The following is a 17,732-nucleotide window of genomic DNA, read 5'->3' as shown; positions in this document are numbered from 1 at the left end:
CCCCAAAAAACTTAGCGTAATTTGACAGACAAAGGATGGAAGAAAAGAAGTACTATGATCCCCATTTGACAGATGGGAAACTGCGACAGAAAGATTAAATGACTTGCCCAAGGTCACACAGAAAGTCTGTGGCAGAGCTGGGAATTCTAATTCCACAACTCCTGAGTTCCAGTTCAGTGCCTTAGCCTTAGCTACAAGCCCAAGGTTCCTCTCTCAGCTAATTAGGCAGCTATTTAATTTGAGCATATACGTGCTAGTTGGTGTGCGCAAAATCTGCAGGGGCAGCTATAAAGCTGGCCCTTTATAATATCTGCACAAAGTTGATGTGGGTTATTACGGAACTGAGTTCTACAGGTTGATACCATTCACCCAACTGTTATTACAAATAAACAGCAGTTGTGAATAAATGGCAAACTTTGGATTTACTGGAATATTTGCTATAATTACTCACAACAGGAAAGCTGTGATCGCCAGCTGTGCCCAGCATAGCGTTTGTAGGGAATGTATTCTGTAACTGAACTAAGACGGCGCCACTGCAGCTGGAAATTAAGTGCCTTGTGAAATTTACACTGTTTAAACTAATCAGTTCATTGTGTTAACAGATTTGTGATAACATCGCCCGCTTAGTGCGTCAGTAAGTGAACTCTTCTTTAATCCTTATTTTTTTTCTCACTGGCTAGCACTTTCTCTAGTCCCATGGCATCATACTGGGATGTCACAAATAAACAACGGAGACCTAATTACCCAGCTGAGCGTGCCAGCAAAGAAGACGAGCAACACGGGAACAGACTCACTGTATTAGCACCAAGAGACTCACAAAGGGGTAACATATTTCAGAAAGCTATCTGAGCAACACGCTTAACGCCATGATGTTAAATCTTTAGGTTTGCTACTTAAAAAGCCTTTTCCCCAAATGTTTGAAAACCATGGAAACCCTCACATGCATACATGCCATGATTTTAGTTTTCAGAATAATCAGAGACATACATTACAGAAAGGAATACGTGAATATAACAGAATGCGGTCAGATCACCTGGTTAACTCAGTCCACTTATCTTCTTAGGGCCAGATTCCCAAAAGTGCTCGGCACCCACACCTGGAGCTGGATTTTCAAAAGAGTTCAGCTTGCATTTAGGCACCAGACCAAAGTGAGAGAAAACTGGGAGCTGCTGGGTGCTCAGTTCTTTTGAGAATCCAGACACTTTGTGTAGGTGCCTCAGTGGGAACTGAGAAGTGCTGAACATTTTTGAAAATCTGACCCGGTGGGCAAGTCTACACTGCAGCACTACATCGGCGCATCGTCTGGAGAAGACGCCCTGTGCCGACAGGAGAGCGCTTTCCCGTTGACATAATTACGCCACCTCCGCAAGAGGCAGAAGCTATGTTGGCAGGAGAGTGTCTCCCACCCACATAGCACCGGTATGGACAGCACTTAAGTCAATGTAACTTGTGCGGCTCAGGGGGGAATCTTTTTCACACCCCTGGGCGACGTAAATTACATCGACTTAAGTGGTAGTGTAGACAAGCTCTGAGTGTTTTCAGGCTTCAATCCTGCCAGGGGCTGAGCTCCTCAACTCCCACTGAAGTCAAGAGAAACTGAAGACACTTAGCACCTTGCAGGATTAAAGACTTATCCTATAATGTGTTATTTTTTTAAAATACATTCATAGCTGTAGCTTCTATTGCTGCCTTTATTTAAGCCCAAAACAACAAGTTATTTGCCTTCCCCAGAATATTTTTTTCTGTCTTCTTACAGTGGCGCCCATCACCTCAGTATCTGAATGCTTCCCAAGAGACAATAATCAAGCCAACACTCTGGATATTGGTGAAGAGTCAGAAAGCCATTTTCATTAGAAAATTCACATTTATGAATTTAGAAAGCTCTGGAGGAAATAAACAAGGTTACCTCTAAAGAACATTTACTTTAGTAGATTAAGAATGGGAGTGGGAGACAGGATGTCCTAAACTCTTTTCCCATCTGTGCTACTGATTGCATGTAACACTTTGCATTTACAAATGTAAATGTAGTGGATAATTATCACTACTCCCATTTATCTCAGCATCAGCTTATCCATCTGTGAAATTAAGTGACAAGACAAGAATACTCAGTCACCTATCGCATATTTAGTTATAAACAGGTATAATTTTTGGATTTCACTTATGGCAAAAGGCAGTAGCCCCATTTTGCAGATGAGGGAAACTGAGGCTAAGAAAGTTTAGCTGACTTGCCTATGAGGCAATGTAGTCTAGCAGACTGAACACCAGACTGGGAATTAAGAGACCCCTGTTGTATTCCCAGTCTTGATTTGGTAGTGTTTTACACACACTGCACAGGAGTAATTGGCTATGCAATGTGAAAGGCATGGGAGAATTAGCCCCTGTGTAATATGGGCAAGATTAATAGCCCTCAGTCTTATAACTGTCCTGTTAGCTTCCCTTGAGACCCCTCTTATCTCCCCTTTTTCTAGCAATGGAGTATAAACTGCTACTATATATTTATACAACATTTATCATTGTTTTAAAAATGCTTGTGTGCTGGCTGTCCAGTCCTCTAGCCTTCTCCACCCTTTGTTAATATATTCCTCCTCCCTGTCATTCATTTTGACGCCATCCCTAGTTTACTTAGTTTCTTCCCCTTTATTTTCTGACACCCACCTCTTCTAGGAAACGTTTCTGTGTCTGGCATGTTCCCCTCACTCTTCCTGGTGAGCACAGACAACTGTTGCTATGCGCCTCAATTATCTCATTAAGTGCCCTGTCAAAAACATACAGCTAAGGGTATCATAAAATCCCTCCTTACCTGTAAAGGGTTAAGAAGCTCAGGTAACCTGGTTGGCACCTAACCAAAAGGACCAATAACGGGAGAAGATACTTTCAAATCTGTGGGGGAAGGTTTTTGCTTTGTTCTCTTTGTTGGTTCTCTCCGGGTCAGCAAGGAATCAGGACAGGGAAAATACATCTCCCAAAGCCCTACTTGAACTAAGCATCTAGATTACAAAAACTGTAAGTAAAGCAAGGAAATGCATTAGTTTAGCTTTTGTTTTAGCTTGTGAATTTTCCCTGTGCTAGAGGAAGGTTTATCCCTGGTTTTTGTAACTTTTAAGTTTTGCCTGGAGGGAAATCCTCTGTGTTTTGAATCTGATTGTCCTGTAAAGTTACCTTCCATCCTGATTTTACAGAGGTGCTTCACTTTTTTTTTCTTTATAATAAAGTTCTGTTGTTTTAAGAATCTGATTAGGTTTTTAGTGTCCTACAAACCCAAGGGTCTGGTTTGTGCTCACCTTGTTTATTTTTCAAGCCTCCCCAGGAAAGGGGATAGGGGGGATATTTTAAGGGCTTGGGGGGATATTTTGTGGGAATTGGAACTCCAAGTGGTCCTTTCCCTGATTCTTTCTCTAAATCACTTGGTGGTGGCAGCATACCTCAGTCCAAGGACAAACAGAGATTTGTGCCTTGGGGAAGTTTTAACCTATGCTGATAGAAATAAGCTTAGGGGGTCTTTCATGTGAGTCCCCACATCTGTACCCTAGAGTTCAGAGTGGGGTGGGAACCCTGACGCCCACTTACAGGTTCTCCCAGACCCCAGTGGCCTCTGCCTTCTTATATTTTTGACTTCACATATTTTCCCATCATTTCATTTTTCAGCTCTAAAACACCTCTACAGTTTGAATTGGCATCCACTGAACCAATAGCTTCTTAAACCATTCCTAGCAGCTTCACAGTCACTAGCAATCTTACACATGGTTGCCCCACAACACCTGGACCCTAGGGATGCCTGGAACACCTCTGAACTCTGGGAAAGTTCAACCCCAGATACAAACTTGGTGGCTCAATAGACATCTGTACGGAACATACAAGTGTCCCAAAGACAGAAGCCAAAAATTCTAGTAAACAGTGACACAAACAGCACAAAAAAATAATGCAACAATGGGTCAATATCCAAGTTTAACCATTTAACATCAACTATTAATTACATCCTCCTGCATCATTTAAATACTGAAAGCACAAGAAAAATGCCCTCTGGGTTCAACATCATCGCTGAGTGGAAGCCCTGTAATGGGACAGAAATAGGATACATAATATGCAAGATTCCTACAATAGTTTTCCTTGGTTTTTCAGGGCATCTTATTCTAATCATTTCATACCCACTTTGCATAATCTCTCAGAAATGTTTTCCAGTTGAATTAAATTAGGCATTTTAAATATTCACATAACAAATGATTATGGAGTTCTGAGGCCAGGATCAGCATATTACTCATTAATCTCATCTAAAATACTTACCACCAGAGGAATTTTGCAGTAGGCAAAGATATGGTAACCTACTTACATAGACACATTGTGGAGGAAGCAAATCAGAAGAGAAAACTGTCAGTGGGGCAGTAGACAGGGCAATGGTAAAGCAGAATGTTGCCTGCATCTTTCAGGAAGTCATCTTTTCCCTCCACAAAATATTTGCATGACCCCAGGTCCATGTGGGGGAAAAGTGGCCAAGGCTAGGGTCAGGTGGGGAAGCAACTGCACTACACATGCTCCTCATCAAAACTATCACTGATCTGAAGGGGAAATCAATAGAGAGTTCATGCTGTGTTTGGCAGCCTAATCGCCAACTGCACATGCTTTGGAATCATGGACTGCAGCTCAGACAGGGAGTCATTGGCAGCATGGCTACTGGCCCTGCCATGCTCCCATGCTACAGAAAGGGGCAAATACCCAGCAGTGAGAAGGAGGGAGAGTTTGTCTAAAGAGTGCCCTGAAATCTGTGGGGACAGGAGCCAGGATCCTTTTGGATTTGTTCCTCTGAATTTGAGACTGCGTCCCTTGCCCATTCCACAGCTCTGGTCCTCCCACAGACTGGAGCGAGACTATGCAGACTAATAGCTATGTGCAGTTAAATGCTACACATCCCTAATGTTCCAGCAGTGCTGAATACACCCAGGCTAGGTCTACACTAGAAGCCTTACAGCGCCACACCCCTGAGCGACATAAATTTTGCTGACACGAGTGGTAGTGCAGATATGATGTTAGTAAAAGAAAGATGGGGAAAGGACAATATTGTGTTCGCTAGGACCTGAGCTTTAGCAGAAGCAGATGAAGTACCAACACAATTTCAGAAGCTGGAACTTGCTTGAAACTGTCAGGAACTGAATGCACAAACTCCCACTCTTTGACATCTGCTCAAAGGATTGGGGACTTATTTTTCCTGTAGTACTGACTTTATACCATGTTGACCACATGCTCAGTATAATCATATGAATTTCTATGGATGATAAATCCCATTTGATCCAGACGGTCTGGTTTGGAACATTAACAATCCACGTCAAGCGTCTATCTAAGGGTTCTCTCGTTCACTAATGGCATTTCAACAATTATTATTCTACATCTAGTGCCTTTATCTAACCAAAAAGCCAATACTGTAGCCCATATTTTCATAGCGCATGACAGACCATCTGAAAGCATATGGCATGTGTCCCTTCTTGAACAAACTTTCCCTTGGTATCACTTGCCTCTAGCTAGTGTCATAGCTCCCCCCTCCCCTTCCACTCCAAACCCCTAGAACAAATCAATCACAATCCTACATGTCTGCTTTCACTTCTTCCTACTTTCTCTCTCTTGCTTCCTAGGCTTCTCCCAATCCCTTCAGTCTATTGCTGCTTTGGGGCAAGATCCTCTGACCATCTATCATCCTCCTTGTGCTGCTCTGGTGGAGCAAAGAGGACAGAAACTGGCTGGATCTTGCCAGCTGAGGATTCCCCCAGTGTGAGGGGTCCTTAGTTGGCATAGAAGTGCCACCTCCACTCCTGACCCTGGTGACCATGCCAGAGGAGTGTGAGAGGAAGTATTCTCAGCTGGCAGACAGCCCCTTGGGGACTGCTACCATCTGCTGCAGATTAAACTAGCCATTCCTGGCTGTGTGCCTTTTCTAACATGCTGTCCCCTAAATGCCAAACATTTCCCACTTCTCCAAATATCCTCTCTCTTCTCTTTCAAACCCATTTCTAATGGGATCATTTCCTAACTTTTCCTCCTCTCCAGTAAGGTCTCTCTACCCTCCTTTTCCTGAACTATTGTTCTGAGTCTTGTCTTGACACGTAGTGTCACAAGACTTTACAAAGATAGCAAGACATGTTCCTTGCCCCAGAAAGCTCTCTCTATGACTTAATAATACAAGGATGACAGATGTACAAGACAGCTTCTGCAACGCAGTGCTGACTGCTGTTTAGTGTGGAACTGGGAAATAAGACTTCTTTTCATTCCCTACTGTGCCACACTGAGGAGGAAGGTAGCCGCTCTATGCCTCAGCATCTCCATTTGTAACATGTACAGAGCAACACAGATGCCTCACAGGGTTGTCTTGACACTTAACTAATTTTTAACACCTTTGAGAACCTGAGCTATCAAAGTATAAACTATTGCCACTGTTATTTATTTACAAAGGAGTCTTTGGAATTACTTTGGGTACACTCTGATGATCCTTACTCATATTAGGTAGTACTTATGCTTGCAAGTATTGACTAGTATAATTTACTGAAAGTAAGGGTTGTGGAATGGACCCTAAGTCAGTGCAGACTATATTATTGCTGAAGGACAAGGAACAAAACACTATAAAAAGTTGATAAGGAATCTGTCACTATCCAGTGTTTTTCCCATTGGCCAAATCCACATAAGTCCTTAATCTCTCCCCTTTGTGACTGTTGTGTCAAGAGCCTGCCTTAGTGTATCAGTGAGAAGGAGCAAATCATATCTGACACCATGACAGCAACATCACACTCACTGTGAAAAGGCTGAAGTTATTCAAGTGCTCACAGGACCATTTAAAGAGTTCAATAATCTTTTCAGTTAGAATTTCTACTTGATCCTTCTGATTTTGAAGGGAAATATTCCTCACACTAGCTGATTATTTAATCTGAGTGGGTAAAAGTGTAGCAGTTTTGAGAAGTCTAGAATGCTCTTACACCATTAGCAGTAATCAGACATTTTAACAAGTGAATTAATATAGAAAAGATCAATTTAATTTAACATGGATGCAAATACCAAGTATTTTCACTGACTACACCGTTAATCCAAACATTGACTGGCATCTCGTCACAACTTGCATGAAAAACTTTCATCTAACTGCAAAGAGGCATTGGGAAAAATTTCTTCTTCCTAGTAGAATAATTTTCTTTCTGTTTAAAGAATAAAGATGGTTTTTTGTTTAAAGTCTAAGACTGCAAGTCAGGAGATCTGGATTTGATTCCTCTATTCTTGGCGGTGCGACAAACTTCCTCTGTGATCTCTTTGCACATCACTCAGGCCTAGGGTGACCAGATAGCAAGTGAAAAATATCAGGATGGGGTGGGGGGTAGTAGGTGCTTATATAAGAAAAAGCCCCCAAAATCGGGACTGTCTCTATAAAATCAGGACACCTACTCAGGCCTAAATTTGCAAGAGGCTCCAGTAATTTGGATGCCTCAGCTTTTGAGTACCCAACTTGAGACACACAGGGACTGGTTTATAGAAGTGATGTGCATTGGAGCACCGACCGAAGTCAGTTGAAATTGTGGGTGCTTGACACCTTTGAAGATCAGGTAGAAGGCATCTCAAGCTGGGCTCTCATTAGCCATGTGCCTGCTTATATATTCTTTAGTCATTTATTTCCGATAAAGTGGTAATCTATTTGATATTTCACTTCTGGATGCTAGTCTATTAAGAAGCAAGTCCCATCATGGGTGCAGAAAGTACAGCCTGTAATGGGGCTTATTACCAGTGGCTGTTCAGAAATTGGGGCACTGCATTCAGATAAACAAGACGACAAATGTACCTTCATCCCAGGTGTATAATTGGTGGCATCTAGAATCGCAACAAAGAATGCAGTTTGCTTTCAGCATGACCTTTGAACAATCGACTGCATGAGGTTGTAAAGGCGCCTGCGGGTGGCATAACCATTTCAGGGTCAAGAAATCCAAGTATCTTTGGTAGCTGATTAGATGAACAGTTTGTTCTAGATGGCTAAGTTGTCTCATTGAGACAAATTTATTTGTTTTGATTGTTAGCTTCTTGACATTTGTTTTTCCTCCAGTTATTGTGACAGAGGTAAGAGTCTGGGTTGTTTGGGTGCCTTAACTGTGCATTACTGTACTTCCAAATGTTAGGGTTTCTTTAATTTTAACCTGAATTTCCTCAGTTTCTGAACACTGCTTCCTGGAAACACGTCCATTATCAACACACACTCCCTTCTCAACTCCATCTTCTCAATTTTGCTAACTTCATTTACAAAAAAGTGAAATGCTTAGGACATGCACTGAGAGCCCAAGAAGGCAGAAAGCCGGATACCCTGCAGAGTCTTGGAGCTCCACCGCGTACTAGGACCAAGGCAAGTTAGAGCTCCACAGGACAGCTGAGAAGACAGGGTGCAGGAAAAGCTGTGGAGCTTAGTTGCTCTGCTTGATTCCTGACTTGCTACCTAACCTCTGTGCTTCAGTTTCACCCCATCTCCCCAGCTTTCATTCATACCTTTGATTCCTGCTCCCCATCAAGCCTCTTAGTCTCTGCAGTTGTTCCAAAGCTCACAAGACCAGCTGCAGATCAGCAGGAACAATGGGCCAATGCAGACTTCACAGGAAGCCAAAACAGGGGCTGCAAATGATGTATGGATTATGGATGTATAGGAGATGATTTAGGAAAGCAAGAGGCCCAAAGGTCCACTAGCTCCACGGGAAGCCTGTGGACTCTGTCGGGTTGCAGGAACTGATGGAGCCAGGGGTACTCGGAATATCCAGCTGCCTGTGTTGGGATTTGCTTCTGATGGCTGCCAGCTCCCTCTTATTCACTTGTATACATGACAGCACATTCTAAATCCAAAGCACCCTTCCCTTGTATGAACAGGATGAAGTAATTTTGTAGCGGTGCTCACTGAAGTCACGAACCCCTGGATTCTACAGCCCTTTCTTGAGCCTCACAAACTTCCCTTTTTGCTCCCGCAAGCCGACATTGTAGTGCAATCATCATGGGAGGGGCGACCTACTGACTGTTGTGTGTGTGAAACGGTGACCACCTTGCTGCCTGCTCCCTGCTGGTGGTGTGTTTGTGAAGAGTCTGCTGCCAACTCACGTGGCACAGCAGAGTGTGAAGATCCTGCTGCTACCCAGCCTCCCCCAGGCAGGGGAGATGGGGATTCTGTTGCCTCCTTTATGCAGGTGTTGAGATTATGATTTACCATCCCTGCTGGCAGGGAGCCAATGAAGATTGTCACTGGAGAAGTACAGCAGCATCTGTTTCATGCTGCCTTTAAGGGATCCTCATAGGAATTAGATTGCTGGTGGGAACTGCCTCAGATCCAGAGGCCTGGATGTGGCAGTACCTCTATTTCTTCCCCACCAGCGTGGCTCAGGATGGGGAGATCATTTCCTAAAATCCTCTTAGGATCCAGAAATGCCTGCAGAAGACCCTTGTTTCAGTAGGACTTCATTTCTCTAGGGAAGGGGAGTTATGCGGCTTGCAGGGAATTGGTATTGGCAGTTTATCTTGGTGGCACGGCTGATGTAGCTACTGAAGCCAAAAACAGATCTCTGAGTGGGATGCACCTGGAAATAATATTCTACCTTGTGGTGGCGGGGAAAGGTGAGGTGAAGATGCCAGGAGAAGGTACTTTAGTTATGAATACTGGCTACCAGTGGCTAGAGCAGTGTTGAAATATTCTGCATTGTGTGATATGTGGATGAGCTTTGCATTTTCTCTGCAGTTAGTCTTTAAAAGCCTCCGTGGAGAGTTGACAAGGGATTTCTACTTCTCACCTGCAGGTCAGTCACAGTCTCTCTGGGTCATCATAACAAATGGACACACCCTGGATCTTGGTGGAATCAAGATATCCATTTGTTAGTTTTATCAAAGGAATTTCCACAAACTTAGTGAGACTGAGTAGGATAAAATGGCTTCTTCCTATACATTTCTAGAACTTCAATTATGTACAACACTAGGAAGAGTATAGGAAAAGCATAACAGTGTTGCCAACTCTCATGATTTTATCAGAAATCTCACAATACTGGGCATTTTTCTTAAAGCCCCAGCTTCTGGAATCATGTGATTATGTGAACTCTAAGCTTCATTTACAAATAAAAGTTTGTAGCCCTCATGGTTAGAGAGAAAAGCTTAAAAAAGTGAACCTCAAAGGCCCCCAAATCAGGATGCAAATAAAGAGAACCTCAAAATCATTCTGACAACAAAAATTACTACATGACCCCAACTGGGGGGACTGAAGCCTGAGCCTGCATGAGCCCCACCACCCCGGGCGGCGGGGGGAGGGGGAGGAAGGGAGGTGTCCAGAGCCAAAGCCCAAGGGCTTCAGCCCCAGGGAGGGGGCCTGTAACCTGAGCCCCACCACCCAGGGCTGAAGACCTCTGGCTTTGGCTTCGGCCCTGGGCCGTGGGGCTCATGCTTTGGCCCAGGTGGTGGGGCTCAGGCTCCAGCCCTGGACCCCAGCAAGTGTAAGCCAGCCCTGGTGACCCCATTAAAATGGGGTCGTGACCCACTCTGGGGTCCCAACCCACAGTTTGAGAACTGCTGTTTTTAAATATTGGGAGTTTTAAATCAGCGTCATGATGACTCAGGATTTTTGAATGCTTGGCGGTGGCAATAGTGACATAAGCAAACATATTTTGTTTGCAATACACAGGACACAGCTTGTTCTAAAATATTCGTTTCAATAAATAAGTTACAACTTGCCAGTCTGTAGCAGGCCCATACGCAGGGGTGCATATGATGGGGTATAAGAAGCTCCCACTGCCCCATCCCCTTGTGCAGCCAACATAACAGGCTGTCACACAACTTGCAGTTGTGCGTTTAGGGAAGAACAGGCACTGCTTCCTCTCTGTGTCACCAGGATGCTTAGTGCTCCCAAGGGACAAGAGTGGGGATGAAGCAGTGCCATGGCCCCGCCCTCGCCTCTGCACTGGTCCAGAGAGCAGCCTGATTGTACCAGGGAACAAGCTGGACCCTCCCTTAGCAAATCATCTGATAGTGGTGATGCACTGTTCCTTAGTCAGCTCTGTGACTAAATGCCACAGTTTGGTACATCATATTTTGGCCCTGTGTTTGAAACCAGAATAAGATTCTTGCTAATAATCTCTATAGAAATCTAGGGCAGAAGTAGCAGCAAAATGACAGCTAGATGGGATTAATCCTAGGTGGTTATCACCACGAATGACATTGAAAGACTATCCTGGCAATATTCATTATATCTCTTCTTTCATGTTCGTGAAACAATAGTGATCTGGCAATTGCTGCTTTGCTCTCCTTCCTTTCTCCAAAATTACGACTGGACCCAAGCACATTAGTAAATTTAACAACAGCCTGGATGAGGTTAATGTGTACATTGCAGAAGCAGTGCTTGCCAAGGTGAAGGGCTGTGCTGACAGGCCGTCAGGCAGAAACAGGGCTGCACTAGCAGAAATTCTGTTCTTCCCCTATGGTAATTTTGCTGCAGCTAGTTCCAAAATGACTGTTGCTGAAGGATGTATTTATGCAGTAGATGAAGTCATAGCAAACAGGGGCATTACAGTAATCATGGACTGCATTATATTACATTTTACAGGGTGCAGGAAGCCATCAGCCACACGGCAGTTGGAATTTTTATGCATAGCACTCTCGGTTTTATAGCCTATTAGACTCATGAGCTCTCCAATGCCCTAGGTTATATTTCTGCAGGAATATTCTCTGTACACTGTACATGCACACCAACTGCTGAGACTGAAGGTATACCAGAGTGCTTCTCTTTACTCATGTACCTTCTGAACATTAGTGTCCAGCAGGGTTCCCCCCTTACTTCTCTACCATAGGTTCTTGTGGATCAAACTAGTTCTATAAAGAGACCTACACAAACTTGGTTAAAAAGAGTTTTGTGTGGGAAATTTTGATTTTGCCCCCCCCCAAAATAAAAAAAATATTGATTTTCTGTTGGGAAAGTTTAAATGAAATATTTCATTTTGGGGGTGGGGTCAGTTCAAACTGAAACATTTTGCCTTGGAGAACCAAAGTGAAATGTTGTGTTCCGGGCCAGGCTGTGATTAATCTGTGTCTGCCTGAGCTGCTGCGGTGCCTCATGGAAGTTACAGTTTGGTTGCCTGATGGCCCCTTTAGCCTCTATGGACTGGTATCCCATGATGCTCTGTGGTCTTTCCTCAGGTGGGACAGACATTCTGATTTTTCAATCAGCTCTACTATTTTCATTTGTCTCATAAGCCTTTCTATGCCGCATCGGAGCTCTCTGTTAACATTTCCACTTCTAAGTACAGATGCTCGCCTTTCTACATAAAAGTACAGTAGACGTCAATGAAGTGAGACAATTACTACGGAAGAGATTCCAAATGCGTTTCAAGGAAGCTACACACAGATTCACACTTGTGAAGTTGCGCAAATTTACTACCTAAGCACAGAATAATATCCACCTGCTCTCTTACCAGGAACATAATGAAAAGCCTTACATTTTACTTGCCTATAACAAGTCAAACCAAACAAACCTTGCCCCAGGCAAGTGGATGAGTAGAATTTTGCAAAGCTGGATAAAATGGCTCACCTAGTCCATTCTGGTGATTTCATGTAAACCTATTTGCAGTTATTAAGAGGTGTAAAATGAGGTTTGTTAGCGCACATTTCCCACTATGCAGGTCTTCACTCCATGACCAATCTAATTCCCTAATTATTCATGGCTGCAAAATTCAGCAATATTGCTTTATAAACACTTTAATGCTTAGGTTAAAAAGAATTCAGGAACATTAAAGTGAAAGTATTGTCAGAGCAAGATAACCCCACGAGCCTCTGATAATCAGGACAATCAATTCATTAACACAATTCTGTCTCCGCTAGCAAGTGCCATTAAAGAACAGTCAGGCTTCTGTCTCTCTAAAGCCACTAATATGTCTAAATACATTTCCTTTCCTATGCAGTTTACATCAAAGGCTTGCTACAATGCAGTTGGCTGCAGTATGAGGACTTCACAAGTTCAAAACGTCATCTTTGTCTTTAGGCATTAAACACCAGATCTACACTTTAAGGGAAAAAAGGTTATTATGACAGCGCCCAATAGAAAAGGAACCACACTGTGCATTGTATCTCAGTCTAAGTCTCTCTAGCTTCTTAAAAAATGAAGGGAGAATTAAGTAATGAAATAGTAATACAATAAAAAATAATACAAACAGCAGCAGCAGACCTTCAAAGAGACTTAGGCTCCTAAGGGCCAGATTTTCAAAGGTATTTAGGCACCTAAAAATGCAGATAGGTGCCTAGTAGGATTTTCCAAAGCACCTAAACAGGGATGGCACCTAGCTCCAACCATAGAATCTGTTTAGGTGCTTATACAATTGAAAATCTAGCCTAAAGGCCCTTTTGAAAGTGGGACTTAGGCTCCTAACTCACTTTGGGGCTTTTGAAAATGTTCTCCTGTCTGTAGATTTTTAACAGTACTGAAGAAAATAAATTACACTTGTCATAAATATAAAGGGAAGGCTAACCACCTTTAAATCCCTCCTGGCCAGAGGAAAAACCCTTTCACCTGTAAAGGGTAAAGAAGCTAAGATAACCTCGCTGGCACCTGACCAAAATGACCAATGAGGAGACAAGATACTTTCAAAGCTGGGGGGTGGGGGTGGGAAACAAAGGGTACTCTCTGTCTGTGTGATGCTTTTGCCGGGACCAGAGCAGGAATGCAGGTCAGAACTCCTGTAAATAGTAAGCAATCCAGTTAGATATGCATTAGATTCTGTTTTGTTTAAATGGCTGATAAAATAAGTTGTGCTGAATGGAATGTATATTCCTGTTTTTGTGGTTTTTTGTAACTTAAGGTTTTGCCTAGAGGGATTCTCTATGTTTTGAATTTTATTACCCTGTAAGGTATTTACCATCCTGATTTTACAGAGGTGATTCTCTTACTTTTTCTTTAATTAAAATTCTCTTTTAAGAACGTGATTGCTTTTTCATTGTTCTTAAGATCCAAGGGTTTGAGTGTTCACCTATGCAAATTGGTGAGGATTTTTATCAAGCCTTCCCCAGGGAAGGGAGTGTAGTGCTTGGGGGGATGTTTTTGGGGGGGAGGATGTTTCCAAGTGGCACTTCCCTTGTTATTTTTGTTAGACGCTTGATGGTGGTAGCATAAAGGTTCAAGGACAAAAGGTAAAAAAGTTTGTACCTTGGGGAAGTTTTAACCTAAGCTGGTAAGAATAAGCTTAGGGGGTCTTTCATGCAGGTCCCCACATCTGTACCCTAGAGTTCAGAGTGGTGAAGGAACCTTAACAACACTCCTCCCACATGTATGGAGTTTGAGCCTGCAATTTTTAGATAGGCATCGCTTCCACTGAAATGAATGGCTGTTCGACCTGAGGTAGAGCAGCCTCCTGTTCCAAAATTCAGCAGGACTGTGTCATGAGGTCACATGGTGTATGTCGTACACAAGAAGGTAAGTTTGGTAAATTGGAAAGCTTCATTCTATTGTGGGCTATAGTGTGCTGATGGTGACTGCATTTTTACTGACCATTAATGAAATGACTGTTTCTCCAGTTATGATTTTGCTTTCTGCTGATGTAGTCTTCACTAATTATAACCAAATTCTGTAGGAAGTCCTGACATTGCTATTGCTTTTCGTTTCCTGTCTCTCAAAATATTCACTCTCTATCCTAGAGAAAAGCCCAAACTACAGTACATTCTGGGAAAAGATTAAGTATTTAATTGCTCTGATTTTTTTTTTAAACAGTGCCTTCCAAAAAGCAGACTTCTTTTCTGGTGGAAAATGTTTGACAATAGAACAGATGTGCACAACTGAGGCAACAGCACAAAAAAAAGTACTGGCATGTTGAACTATTTTATTACAAAGAACATATTTTGAAATCTCTCTCCAGAGAGTTGCAAAATATTCAGCTTGGTAAAATAGCTACAAATGGTTATGTGTCAGTGTCTCATCTAATCAGAAAGCCATTTCTTCTTTGCCCTTTTAAATCCATTTCTTGATGCTGGAAACCTGAACATCAAGTTTTTCCAATACATTTTGTACGTATATCAATATTGATAATAAACTATCCAGCACTTTACATCTTTAAAGGGATGTGCATAGGAATTGTCAGTTGGATCAGACCCAAGGTCCAGTCCAGTAATCTCTCTCTCACAGTGGCCTGACCAAATGCTTCAGAGGAAAGTATAAGAACCCTGCAATAGACATATGTGGAGTAATCTACCCCCCACATTAGGTCTCATCCTGATTCCTAATAGCTAGACAGTGACTTAAGCCCGGAAGTATAAGGATTAATATCCCTTCCACAAAATTTGTTATAATTAATTACAACAACGCTGGATATTCTTGATATCCATATAAATGTCCAATCCCTTTTGGAATCTTGTTAAGTTCTTAGCCTCAATGATTTCCCATTGCACAAGAGTTTCACACTCTCATCACAAGTTGTGTGAAACAGGATTGAATTTGATCAGTTTTGCATTTCTCACCTTTTAATTTCGTTGACTGTCCCCTCTGGTCCTGACCAACCTAGGCTGTACAAATATTAGTTAAGCCTCAAAACCAATCTGTTAGGTAAATATTATTATCCCCTTTCTATACGAGGGCAAAACTGAGGCAGATATGATATTCAAAAAAGAGCCAGACTTAACCCACTGGAATTCCTGGCTCTGTGCTTAGTCCTTTAGATCAGACTTCCTCTCTATATTTATATGAACTAAGCATGTATTTTATTGTAATCCCTGTTATCTGTCATCAAACTACAAATCTATTTTGAGAGACTCAAATACACAGTATCGAGATTCATAGAACCTACAATGAAACAATGTTTACAACATTACTAAATAACTGCTCAGTTAACTGATGTTTATAAATCTGCAGGCTAGTTTGCTCTGCACTGATCATATTTCACATACTGTGCTTTATGTCCTTACTTTACAGCTTCACCATTCACATATTCCTGTCACACCCCAACCTGTTCCCTAACCCTTATTTCTACTGGCATGTTAAAGAAATTCCAGGCTGCAGTTCCCACTCCTTCTTTAGTGTGCCAGAAGAAGCTACAGTGAAACATGAGCTGGAAGAATGCCATGGCTGCTACTCTGAAAACTATTAAAAAGAGACACCCGACTAGAAATATTAAAGTCTCCTGATAAGCAGGCTACTACACCCGAATTTCATTTGTATGAAGGGGCACAATCAGAGGTTACAAATGCCACTCAAAGCAACATATTACAGCAACAAACTGCTAGAAGATTTGGCCGCTATTTCTCATTTAATTACACACAACACTTCTAGAAATTTACCATAGATGCTATTAAATAGTTTGGACAGCTTTCATCTTTTCATCAGAGAGGCCTTTACTGTACTGTAACAGGAAGACCACTTTCTGTCATATACAGCATAAGATTTACAAAGTCCCATAGAAAGCCTATTTCATGTTACTCCCATGCTCCAGGCCTAGCCCTGCTCCCCTGGAGTTAACTGCAAACTCCTGCTGATTTCAGTTGCAGCAATGTTAGGCCCATAAATCCCCTTAATGCATAACCACATCACTGTACTGCACAATCTTTGGGTAAGAGAGAATAAACAGAGGCAGGGAAATAGGAGGATCTCTATTGACTCCTCATGACACAGGAAACAGCAATATTGAACATGGCATAGCAGAGTTATATCCTCTACTCTTTTTTCACTGTTCCAGGGGATATTTAGCTTCTGCTTGGAAACCCATCTGAGATGGGCAGAAAAGCTCTTTACCACAGACTGCAAAATCCTTTTCAATACTTTGCCTTACAAAACTGCATACTATGAGGTAATGACTGAATATGGTTATTCTTTGCCCAAGATATTCATACTTCTCTTATACCACCTGCCCCAGCTCCCTCAGACAGATTCCCCCCTAGTGCTCATTGATGTGAGCCACCTTCACACCATATTAGACTAGCTAAAGTGCAGAGTATTTCCAGTTACAAAGTGATCATTTCTTACCTCTTCATACTTTCCTCTACTTATTTCTACACCGTGTTACTCTTGTGGCAGCAAATCCTCATTTTTAAGATGTTTGCATGTTTCAATATTAAGTAGCAAAGGCTTGTTTTTTAAAAATAAAAACACTGCAAGTACTGGTTCGAGCAACAGGGTGGATCTGACAATCGGAATACATAAGACTGCAAGACAGTTACAAACCAGAAGAATCAGTTTTCTTCTTTTGTTGTTCTATTTCCATTTTTTAAGAGTTATTTGGTGTTTCAAGTATACATTCAATTATTTCTCCATTTCCTTTCATTTTTCTTCAGCCGTTCACACATCCTCATTTACAGCTCTATCAGTCCTCACTATTTATCAAGCTTGCTGATAAAAAAAACACAATCACAGACACAGACACTATTCAACAACATTCCACTGTGCCACAAATGAGAAATGTCAATAGAGCTACTCTATCCTTCTTCTTACATAGCTGCCATTTCATGATCACACATGCACATAGACAGCAGGCAGACAACAATATACATAGATAACAGATGGGTCTCTAGTGTTTCAGATTTACCTATAACTGTGTCCTTCCATCAGAACTTTAAGTGTGTTTTGCTTCTGGCACTATGATTAGCAATCCCACAATAAAGACTGTTAAGAAAAATGTTGCTCAACATTAGAGATAGGAAGAACAGAGTTCAAAAAACTTGGGTGCCTCCCTGTAATGCTTCGGGGGGTTACATGTGAACCCCTAGAGATCTTACAAACTGGCAATACTGCCACTGGG

General features: G+C 42.2%; 1 protein-coding gene across 1 annotated transcript in view; it reads right to left on the bottom strand.

Annotated features, from left to right (window-relative positions):
- HSPA12A (heat shock protein family A (Hsp70) member 12A) overlaps positions 1-17,732 on the bottom strand; it is an 85,113-nt gene that overhangs the window by 22,823 nt on the left and 44,558 nt on the right. The window lies entirely within an intron of this gene.

Source organism: Natator depressus, chromosome 7 (genome assembly GCF_965152275.1).
Source record: "Natator depressus isolate rNatDep1 chromosome 7, rNatDep2.hap1, whole genome shotgun sequence".
Classification (NCBI taxonomy): Eukaryota; Metazoa; Chordata; order Testudines; family Cheloniidae; genus Natator; species Natator depressus.
This window is presented reverse-complemented; position numbering and strand designations above follow the sequence as displayed.